At 43.8% G+C, this 10,928-nt stretch overlaps 1 long non-coding RNA gene across 4 annotated transcripts in view; it reads right to left on the bottom strand.

Annotated features, from left to right (window-relative positions):
* Positions 1-1,404: 1,404 nt before the first annotated feature.
* The window catches only part of LOC138480870 (uncharacterized), a 213,673-nt gene continuing 204,149 nt past the window's right edge, over positions 1,405-10,928 (bottom strand). For all 4 annotated transcript variants that reach the window (XR_011274148.1, XR_011274149.1, XR_011274150.1 and 1 more), the window contains one exon: positions 1,405-1,823. This is a non-coding gene — a long non-coding RNA (uncharacterized lncRNA). The remainder of the gene's footprint in view (positions 1,824-10,928) is intronic.

Genomic DNA, 10,928 nt, shown 5'->3' with positions numbered 1-10,928 from the left:
CATTTGACCAGGGGGCAAATAGAGAGTAGCAACAGTAAGAGAGTGGTTAGGAGAGATTGAGAGCCTGCAGACAAGGCATTCGAAAGAGGGGTAGATCTGAGTGGGAATGTTGGTGGCAGGAATCCACTCAGGAAATATCAGGGCTACACCACCCCTGGATGGGTGGATCTGGGTGCGGAGAGGATCTTGTAGCCATCAGGGAGGAGAGTGTCAAAGCTTGTGTCAGAGCTAGCCGTGAACCATGTCTCAGTAAGACCGAGGACATCAAGGTCAAGTTCTTCGCGGAGGTGGCAGATGTCAGAGGAGTATTTGACAGCAGAGCGAGAGTTGAGAGTGGCAAGATGAAGAAGGTTGCCAGTGTTAAAGAACGTCCGGGGAGGGGTACAGATCAGAGGTATGTCCTGTTGCGGAGTAGAGGTAGCCAGAAGTGGGGCAGAGGAGGATGGAGGAGTGGGCAAGGTAGCCAAGGAATGAGAGGAAGGGACAGCCGGAGATGAAAGGAAGTTGATGAGGTGAGGGAAACGCTATCAAAGAGGAGGTGATTGGCCTGAGGACCTTGGACCATAACAGTGCCATTGAAATAGACATTTAGGATGACTCTGGAGGAGTCAAAGGAAGCCATGAGAACTTCCCAGCAAGCGCCACCATTAATGGGAGAGGAGGAGACATGACAGAGCACATAGATCATATGCAGGGTCCATAGAGCCGGTGAAGGAACGACAAAGAGAATGTCAGTGAGGGTCTGTCTGGAGGAGGCGCTGGAATAGGTATCAGCGATAGGGAGATCCAGGTTATAGGCCAAGATATCCTTTTTAAACTTCTTCTTTCCAGACTTAGTGAGAAGGGAAGGCTAGTTGATGGCGAAGCAGTTGGAATACATGGGAGAAACAGAAATCACCATTGGTGGGAAGAGAGAGGAGGCAGAGGGAGGAGTATGCAAATACAGTGGTATGGAATAGTCACTGGGATAGTAGGTTACAATCAATGGGCAGAGTTAAATGCAGAATACACCCAAGTTTGACTTTCAAGTTAAATGCAAAATACACCCAAGTTTGACTTTCAAGTTAAATACAAAATACCCCCAAGTTTGACCTTCAAGTTAAATGCAGAATACACACAAGTTTGACTTTCAAGTTAAATGCAGAATGCACTCAAGTTTGACTTTCAAGTTACATGTAAGGCACTGTTGTTAAGGAAATGGAGTGAGAGTAAGATGTTCTTCCATCCTTATGAGCTACAGATAGTCCTCTTTTTAGGGGCTGGGTGGGCGAGGACAATTAAATATCAAAACAGCAAATTCCCACAAACCAGCTTCCTATCCTTTTCACTAAGAGCGAGTGTTCACAGATACCAATGCATCAGGTCATGATAACCCCCTACTCAAAAGAAGGGCGAATAACCATGTAGTTTATCAAAAAATATACATATTTTAATTTTTCAACAACACATTGTACTCAACATTATTGTACTAAAAACAATTATACAACAACACCATTTGGAATTCATTCCTCTGTTTATATATGACTTGTCTATCTGGACTAGGAATTCATATACCAAAAAACCCTTGCTGCACCCCACTAGGGGGTCTGTGTGTTAACCCTCAATGACATTATTTATGCCCTTCCTAATTTTACATGGGCAAGGAGAGTGTGCCAACACTGTGTTCATGTGTTTCTAGGACCAGCATAAATCTAAATTGCTACAGAAATACATATACGGAATCATCCCCAATACATATTCTGCTGGTTCTGTCTTCAGGGCACTTGTATTTTCCAGTGTATCACGTGTAACATTACGTGCTACCAGCCATAGTTCCAATAATTCTAAAAAAACAAGAAAATAAAAACATATAAACATTCTAAAAACATGGTAATGTAACTTAAAACATGACATTTCATACATTGGATCTCTATCAACTTCATCTCTAATTTCTAATACCAGTGAAAGGATATATTACATAATGGTATCTTTGTACACCACTCACATCTCATTTCTTTAACATGCGGTCTCTTTGTATTTCGCATATCTCAGTCTTTCTCTGAGTATTTTCATATATGTCACTTATAGCCAATGTGATTGTTATATCAACATTTCCCAAAGTTTACATCCTTTCCTCAACCAGTGTTATTGAATGTTCTGAACACAGGGTAACTCGTGATTCAAACTTCATCAAAGTTTACCTAGACATGGCTTCATTCGCCAAAATATTGGGCGGTCTGTACACTACATCCGCCCTCTGCGAGAGGCATTCCTCTCTGTGTCACCAAAATGGCTGTTCTTGCTGTCTGACTTCGCCCTTCAGCCGTGTAATTCTAAGAAAAAGGAAATACATTTCCCTAAGTTTAATCATTATCACTTAATGAGATTAGAACACTGCATAATATCTTTCACCCGCCTTACCGATTTAGGAGTTTTCAAGATGTATCTTGGTGTCACTCGCTGCGCGTGGGAGACTCCACTTTCCCAATGAGTTCTCACTCTACGTGTGCCGGTAGTTCTAATGCCTACTGGGTCAGAAGGGGGAAAGGATTCAGAGACGTATGATCGTCCGTGTCTTGCGACTACCAGGCTTCTCTTTCATTGTTCTTACCTCATGCGAAAAACGCGTGCTCGCAATATACTGTCCGTAAGTAGGTTCACATCAATCATCTCCAGCGCTATGCGACTGTAAGACTCCATACTCGAGTTTAAATGGTATATAGCGTCACGTCACGTGTGACGCGCGCGTACGTGTGCGTGCAAGGTCACCTGATTTACGGCTCTCCGCCATCTCGGAACGGGGAGCAAAACATGCCGCTTATGTATCGGCATCCGGACAACCCCGTGAAGGGGGGCAAGCCCGATGTCAAGAAAGACCAAATCTAGTGGTATTTACTGAATACCTAAATGGAGTCATATTAGCACATAATGCCAAAAAAAACCCAAAGGTAAAGGTGAGTAGAGAAATTACTTAATTTAGTACATAATAACGAGAGCTGACAGTACAGGCATAGATGAGCTTACAGGGCAGTCAGGAGGAGGTTACCAACTAAACATGCAAAGTGAGGTAGCAGAGTCATGGTAGTCCAGTAGTCCAGGGACAGCAACCTCAAGGAGGGTCGGGCTGTTGTAGAGGAGTCTCTACAATTTATAATTATCCCTTCAGTAAGTTTTTTACTTGTGACACTTAATATCTGTCCATGAAAAGCAAATAATACCAGAACGTGCTGCATCAGTGCGCCTCAGCCAAAGACTGTCAAGGAAATGCAGAAGTTTATCGGACTGCGTAATTACTACAGGGAGTGTTTCCTTGATTACGCCACATACAATAGGCACTTATTGCAAGGACTTAAAGAAACACCGACAAGCACCGACAACAGACAGTAAGATAACAGTAAGATAACATGGACAGAGCTCACAAGCTTTAATGAACTGAAAGAGGTCATCTCCACTGCCCCAATGTTAGCAACCCCTGACCACACTCAAACATTTTACTTATTCTCTCATTGTAATGGCCAATTGATGACAGCAGTACACACTCAGAAAACCACGTGGCCTATTACAGCGAGGTGCTAGACTCAGTAATGCAGGGACAGTTCCCTTAAGAACAAACACTTGCAGCTGCTGCATTGACAATTAAGAATAGCTCCACAATTACCATGGGGTGTTCTGTAACATTGTATGTGGAGCATGCAGTGTTTGCCACTCTTGAACATTCTAAATCAACTTTGACCACTCAGTGAGCATCCGTCTATGAAGTTATTCTATCTACCCCAAAACATCCACATAGTACGGTGCAAGACAGTAAATTGTGCTTTCCTGACAGAACTGTGTACTAAAGAAGACCTTGTTAGACATGACTGTTTAACATTTGAGGGAGAGGAAGGGGACATACCAAAAGTGAGAGACAGTCCACTTGAGGTAGGGGGAAGTGCTTTTCATTGATGGGTCAGCCACTGTTAACCAGGGGACAGGCTTGAGACATACAGATGCAGCTGTTGTCTATTTAGTGGGTGGTGAGTACGAGGGGGTAGTGCAAAAAAGGCTGCCCATGCATTACTCAGCTCCAGCATTAGAGATAATGGCACTTGTTGAAGCAGTTCTAGCATCCCAGGGGTGCCGGGTGCTATTTATTCTCACTGCCTATATCACCACAACTGCGCACTTAAGACTTGCAAGGTGGAAAAGCAGAGGGTTCAGAAGGGCTGATGGGTTCCCAGTTCAACACACGGTACTGTTAGATGAAATGATCGATGCCCTTTCCGAGCCCTCCGTGACGGCAGTGGTCAAATACCAATGACACAAATGCAGTTTCACTCAGCAATGCCACTGCAAACGTGGCAGTGAAGCAGGCCGTGTATATTCTGGTTCCTGTTATTTCAGAGTATCCAGTAATACGAAGACAGGAGCAGTTGCCCACTCCACACACTTTCCTTCTGACAGCACAAATCATTGAACTACAAGGACGAGCCCACAGGAAAAGAAGTTGTTGCAAAAGAGAGGACACAGTCCCCAACAGATTTGTAGTGGTGGCAAGATAGCATGGGTTGTTATGATGCACAAACTGCTGCTGACCGCCTTCGATCAAGTGCACCATCCATCTCATTTGTTGAAACAACCTATTGCTGCAGATTTACAGGCAGTCTGGTTTGTTTCCAATCTTCAGGAAGTTATTAATAATATGGTATTCATAATATGGTAATGAATTGCATCAAATGACAAACCTGCAGCACTGGGCACACTCTAAGAATAATATGAGGTACGCTGCCTCGCCCTACTGGTCCATTTCGGGAAAATCAAATTGACTATGCAGAAATTAGGGAACGGTCTAATGGGTGTTGGTATTTGATCATTGTAGTATGGCCCTTTTCTCGTTGGGTTGAGGCGTATCCTTGTACACATCCAGATGCTAAATGCACTGCCAAATATTTAGTCAGAGAAGTGTTTCCTTGCTGGGGTATCTGTGATGTGCTGCTGTCAGACAATGGCACCCATTTGTTGAAGGAACCTTTTAAGAAAGTGACCACGTTCCTAGGCATCAAGCTTTGGATGTTCATAATTTACCACCCCAGGCCAATGGGGTTGTGCAGAGGATCAATTTATTGCTGAAAGCAAAACTTTCTATGTCGGGCACCAATCTTAAAAGAAATTGGTTGCAATGTGTTCCTCTTGCATTCTTCAGTTTACGCACGCAGCTCTGTAAGGATCATCACTTATCACCACATGAGATGGTAACAGGCCGGCAAATGCATACACCTCTGTCGCCTGTAAGGAGGGCCTCTGATGCCCACAGGGCAGTGTCCATTCTGGGGGAGGAATGTAAGGACTATTTAACTGTGTTGACCAAATCCATTAAATGTATCTCTCAACAGATAGCACCATGGCCGTTTGAAGTATGAACCAGCGCTACATCTACTGCAGCGACTACGCAGCCTCTTCAGTTGTCACCAAGGGACCGGGTGTTTGTATGGAACTTCGTTCACAGGTGGAGTGAGCCCAGATACAATGGACCGTTTACTGTTTTCTATGACAATGCTTTCAAAATGCGGCAGCCAGACTGCTCCTCAAACTACCCCGAAGAGAACACATCACACCAGCGCTGAAAACACTACACTGGTTGCCAATAAAAAAGCGAATCAAGTTCAAATCAAAGTGCAATACGCACAGAGCAATCCATGACCAAGGTGCAGGGTTCCTAAGAGAGAAATTAAGCATACCTCGCCCAACAAGTACGCTCAGATCAAGCAGCGACATCCATTTGGAGCTAAAACCCTACAACAAAAGAACATTTCGAGGTCCTTTTTTCTCTCCCCTCGCTCCAAAAACATGCAACGTTCTACCAAAGAACATACATAACACAAGAAATCACCTCCTATTCAGAAAACTCCTCAAATCCTGGCTCTTTACCCCATAAGTAGAAGAACACTGATGAGGGCATATAAACAGCTGAAACAATGCTGAGAGAAGAAACGGACCCTCCCAATCACCTTAGGCTACTGCCCATGAACAGAAGTTAAGAAAGAATAATCTAAGGCATATCAACTTACGAACTGAAAGATAGATATGATAGAACGATACCAAAGAAAGGTCACAGATAAATCAGGATGGAAAGGCAAGGATGATATATCAATAACACCTTGGCCTACAAGCACCCCCACATGCAACAATGGACCACCGACAGAAAATTGATAGCAAGGGAATGGATGATTGCTAATTTACAGCACCAATACCAGAGCGGAGGACAACAGACGATCCTACCTATTACAATAAGTTCAAAACAACATAGCTGGGCACGTGCCACGCTATCACTCATAACAATTAGATGGACAGGAAATAAAAGTGAAAAATATGCCTACCTATAGGACAACCGGATACACAGAACAAAAATTACAAGGACTAAAAGCCATATAACCCATTATCCCTATGCTCAAATCTCTGCATACCTAACTCACACGAAAATCCACACAACCATCTTCTTGCTCAGCAAACCACACACACTTCACCACACCACAAAAACAAACAATACATAAACCGCACCAACAGCACACAAGGTCTCACATCTGTTCGGTATTCACATCAAAGCTCAGTACACGGTGAAAATCAAACCAAAACTGTCAACAGCACACCACTTTCTTACTTTCCTATTCCATCTTCACTCGACTAACCCATTCCTGCCTTCCTGTTTGCAGATCCACCTGAGCGCCTTGGGACCAATTCCGTTGGTGACCATGCACGGTCCATATACCTGTAACATTAACATTAACATGTGCAGAGGGCCCCTGATGCTGCACCCCTTACTAACGAGCATGACCATAGTTCATGAGTTTTGTCTATTACATTTGGACTTATATTTACAGATTGATTTCCAGCCTGTATGTATGTTTCTAAAGTATACATAAAATGTCATAATGGATCGATGATGTTTTCAATAATGTTGTAGTATATTTGTATTATTTGGAGGAAAATGTTTTGTTTATTCATGTTTATTTTTTTTTTGTATCTCAAAACATCAGTAAGATTGCTTATTGACACACCTGTTACTAATGTGCAATATGAAGCAAAGAAAAGATCTCATACTGCCATTGTTTTTGTTCATATATAATATATGTGTGTGATGCATATCACATTAAAAATATTATGTGCTTTTATGTTCGGGTTAGAATTACATTTGGTATGTAATTTTATATGGTTAGAACATATAAAAAGGGAAGATACCCGAGGGAGGTGTACCAGGGGTGGGTGTACATATGGGTGCAATAATATAATGTTGGGGATTTACACTAATACACAACTAAATGGGGATGTGTGGATGTGATGACACATAAAGTGAATAAAAAAGTATCATCAGATGCAAAGTCATATGTGCCATAGGTAAATTTGCTAAAGCATCTTAAAGAAAAATTAGGAGGAAATATGACGAGTATAGAGGTCTAAGTTTTGCTATGATATAGGATGTACGCCATCCAGAGATGAGTAACAGTTGGTACGTGGACATGATCTCAGTGGGGAAACAGAGGGTAAATGAAAGTTGCTATATTTGCTCCTTAATACCTCACGTGTCTGGTGCACCCAAGGTATGATACCGCATGAGGTTCTGTTTTTGGATGCTCAATGTCTTGTCCAACTAGCATTATGTAGATTGCGAATCACATTCCAAGTGCACAGCATACCCCTTGTGATGATGGATTCAGATGAACAGCAGTGTGCCTGCAACACCAGAAGCCTAAAGTCCTTGCAAAGACTATACATGCAGCTAGAAGGAGTGAAATTCACAGTCAATCGATGGGAAGAGTCTGTGCTGAACTGAATGGCAGGCAGACTTATATAGGACAGAAAAAAGAAGTCATTTAGAGGGTGACCGAAGTATGTGAAGAATATTGGGGGAAGCAAGTGGCAAAGATGACATGGATCAAAGCAAAAGAGAAGCCAGTGAAGGTGCAGAAACAGGAAGAATAGCACCTGTGCTTCTATTATGTAGGAGATGTCTCTGTGAGTACCAATGACAACTGCAATGTGACAATAAACATTCTAGACCTCAAGAAGGGAACAGCCACAGTGATGGATACCTACTGGCTCTGCGGCCAGCAGGCCTTCTTGCATCTCGGTCGCTGACCACGCTGCATTCAGCTCATTTCATGATCCCAGAATTGCACCTAATTATGATACCATGGAGCTTGGCTACCCCCTCACCATCGCCAGAGCCCAACAAGTCTGCATCCCCACAACAGCCCCCTGTCTTACGAATCCTGCCAGAGAAGTAGTAAAATATACTTTTGAAAAGGAAGAAAATGTCTTTCTATTGTGAAACTCAGCTCAATTGCTCAAAGAAATACCTGATCAATACAGGCTGTGCACTAAAGAAGAGACATTTTTCGCTTCTCTGTTGGGGATTCAGGGATTCAGGCTGAAGAAAATGGCAAGCGGTGTAGATTTTTTTTTAAAGAACTTTATTTTTGGTGATTTTAACACAAAAGAAACAGTTACAAAACAATCTCTCCATTGTGGGGCGAGTTCCCAAGTGCCTTCCTAACCACCCCCACCCAACCCCCATCCGTCCTCCCACCGCCAGTTCACCATAGCCGATGTTGAAGTGTTATCTCCATGGTGTGCCGTCTGGCTAACAGCTAGTTTCTGGGTTCAAAAGGATTTAGGAGTCTCAGTTCTGGGGACTGTGTCTCCCTGATGATGATGCTGAGGCGTTCTCGTCTGCCTCGTTGATTAAGAAGGACACCAGTGGCCCCCAGATGTCGGGGGGCGTGCGTGCTGGGGAAGTGTTCTGATAAACTCAGATTCAACGTCCTCACAGTATAGGATGTCCTTACGCCAGTTTGCCACTGACGGGACTGGTCCTCTACCCCATGACATGGCAACTCTCCTTCGTGCTAGTGTCAATAGTAACCTTGCCAGTTTCCTTATTCCGGGTGAGAGTTGTTTTGTCATCCCGAGCAGTGCTGCCGTTGGGATGGGTTGCACTTCTTCTCCTATTATTGCTGACATGGTCTGGAGGATCTGGGACCAGAATGAGGTGAGTTTGGGGCAGTCCCAAGCAAGGTGGAAGAAGTCTGCTGATTGGTTTCCGCATGTTTCGCATTTTGCTGGCTGGTCTGGGTGTTGTTTATTCTTTTTTGCAGGGGTGAAGTATGTCTGGTGTAGGTAATTAAAGTGTATTTGCTTGACGCGTGTATTGAGGGCTATTTTTTGGGTTTATTTCAGTATGTATATCCATTCCACTTCTGGAATTGTTAGCTGGAGAGAACTATGCCATCTAGTTTTCGTACGAGTATCAATAGATACCGTGTCTGATAAAAAAGGATTTTTAGAGTAGTGAAACTAGCCTGCCTTCGCCCTGGGCCTGGATCACATTGTGTAGCAACTGCCATGTTGGTGTTTGTTGCGGAAACGTGGGGAATAGAGCCTGTAGGGTATATCTGGTCCTAAAGTAAATGGACTTGTCTAATGGTGTGTTACTTCCTCTTTCGGTGGCTTGTTGAGGTGTAATAAAGGATCCTTCGTCGAACAAGTTTATCTGTAGTTTTTCCACCCATTGGTGGAAGACCCTTTCGGATGTGAGGGGGATTCTTGGAATGAATTTGATTGGGAGAAGGGGAGAGTAACTCACTTGTACATTGTATTTTTGTGCACGTTTTATTCCATATCGCATATGTAGCGAGGACCACATTCATCGTGTTGACAGGCATTGAGAGCTGGCTAATTATGACGGCTCTTAATAAATTGGGGGTCGCTAGTGCTCGTTCTATCTGCACGTGTGGTCTAATAGAGTGCATGGCATACCAGAAACTAAGGAATTGCGCTTGGGCTGCCCAGAAGTATCTTTCTAGGTCAGGGAGGGCTAGTCTGCCGCTAGACACTGGGAGTATCAGCGTCGAGTGAGCGACCCTGGCTGGTTTTCCTGCCCATAGGAGGTTCAAGAACAAGGCTTTTGATTTTCTTCTAATAGGATTGTGGGACTAGGATTGGGATGTTGGAGAATAGGTATAGTCATTTAGGAAGTATAACCAATTTTACTAGTGAGGCTCTCCCCCACAGGGTTAGTGGGAGGGAGTTCACTTTTTCCTGTAGTGTTTTTGTTACTGTCTCGTAGTTGTCTTGAAATACATTGTGGTAGTTCAGTGACATTTGTATCCCAAGGTAGTATACCCTTGAGGTCTCCCTTACAAATGAATGGTTTGGTGACTGGGGTGAGTGGGAATATAATCGATTTTGTATGATTAATTTTTAATCCTGATATTGCCCTGAATTTAATTACTTCCCTCATGATTGGATTAAGACTTTTTATGGGATCATATACAAATAACGCCACATCATCTGCGTACAACGATATAATCAACCTGTGTGGGCCAATGGTGAGACCCCTGTGGAGTTGCTGGGTTCGAAGTTTCAACGCTGGAGGTTCCATTATTAATGCAAATATTAACGCTGAAAGTGGACACCCCTGCCTAGTGCCTCGCTGTAGTTTGATGGGGGAAGATCTTGCTGATCCCACCAATATTGTAGCCTGGGGGTCGTTATATAGTAGGGAGACGAGTTTGATGAAGCGTGACCCTAGCCCCATCTGTGTAAGTATGGCGTGTAGGAAGGGTCATTCCACAGAGTCGAAGGCCTTCTCGGCATCAAGTAGTACCGCTATAGCCTGGCTAGTGGGGTCGAGGTCCTCGATAATGCCAAAAGCCTCCTGATGCCGAACGTCGTGCAGCGCCCGGGCATGAATCCAGCCTGATCTGCAATCACGAGTCCCAGCATCAGCGGCAGTAGCCTGTTTGTGAGTATTTTGGCCAGTATTTTATTGTCAAGATTGAGTAGAGAAATGGGTCTATATGATGCACACTCATCTGGGGGTTTACCTGCCTTGTGTAAGAGGATAATGTTGGCCTCGCGGGACGACCGTGGGAGGGAACCTTTTCTAATGCTTCGTACTATACCTCTGCGAG

This window comes from Ambystoma mexicanum, chromosome 5p (genome assembly GCF_040938575.1).
Source record: "Ambystoma mexicanum isolate Mex_15411 chromosome 5p, UKY_AmexF1_1, whole genome shotgun sequence".
NCBI classification, from domain to species: Eukaryota; Metazoa; Chordata; class Amphibia; order Caudata; family Ambystomatidae; genus Ambystoma; species Ambystoma mexicanum.
Note: the sequence above shows the minus strand (reverse complement) of the source record. Positions and strands in the feature narration are given on the sequence as shown.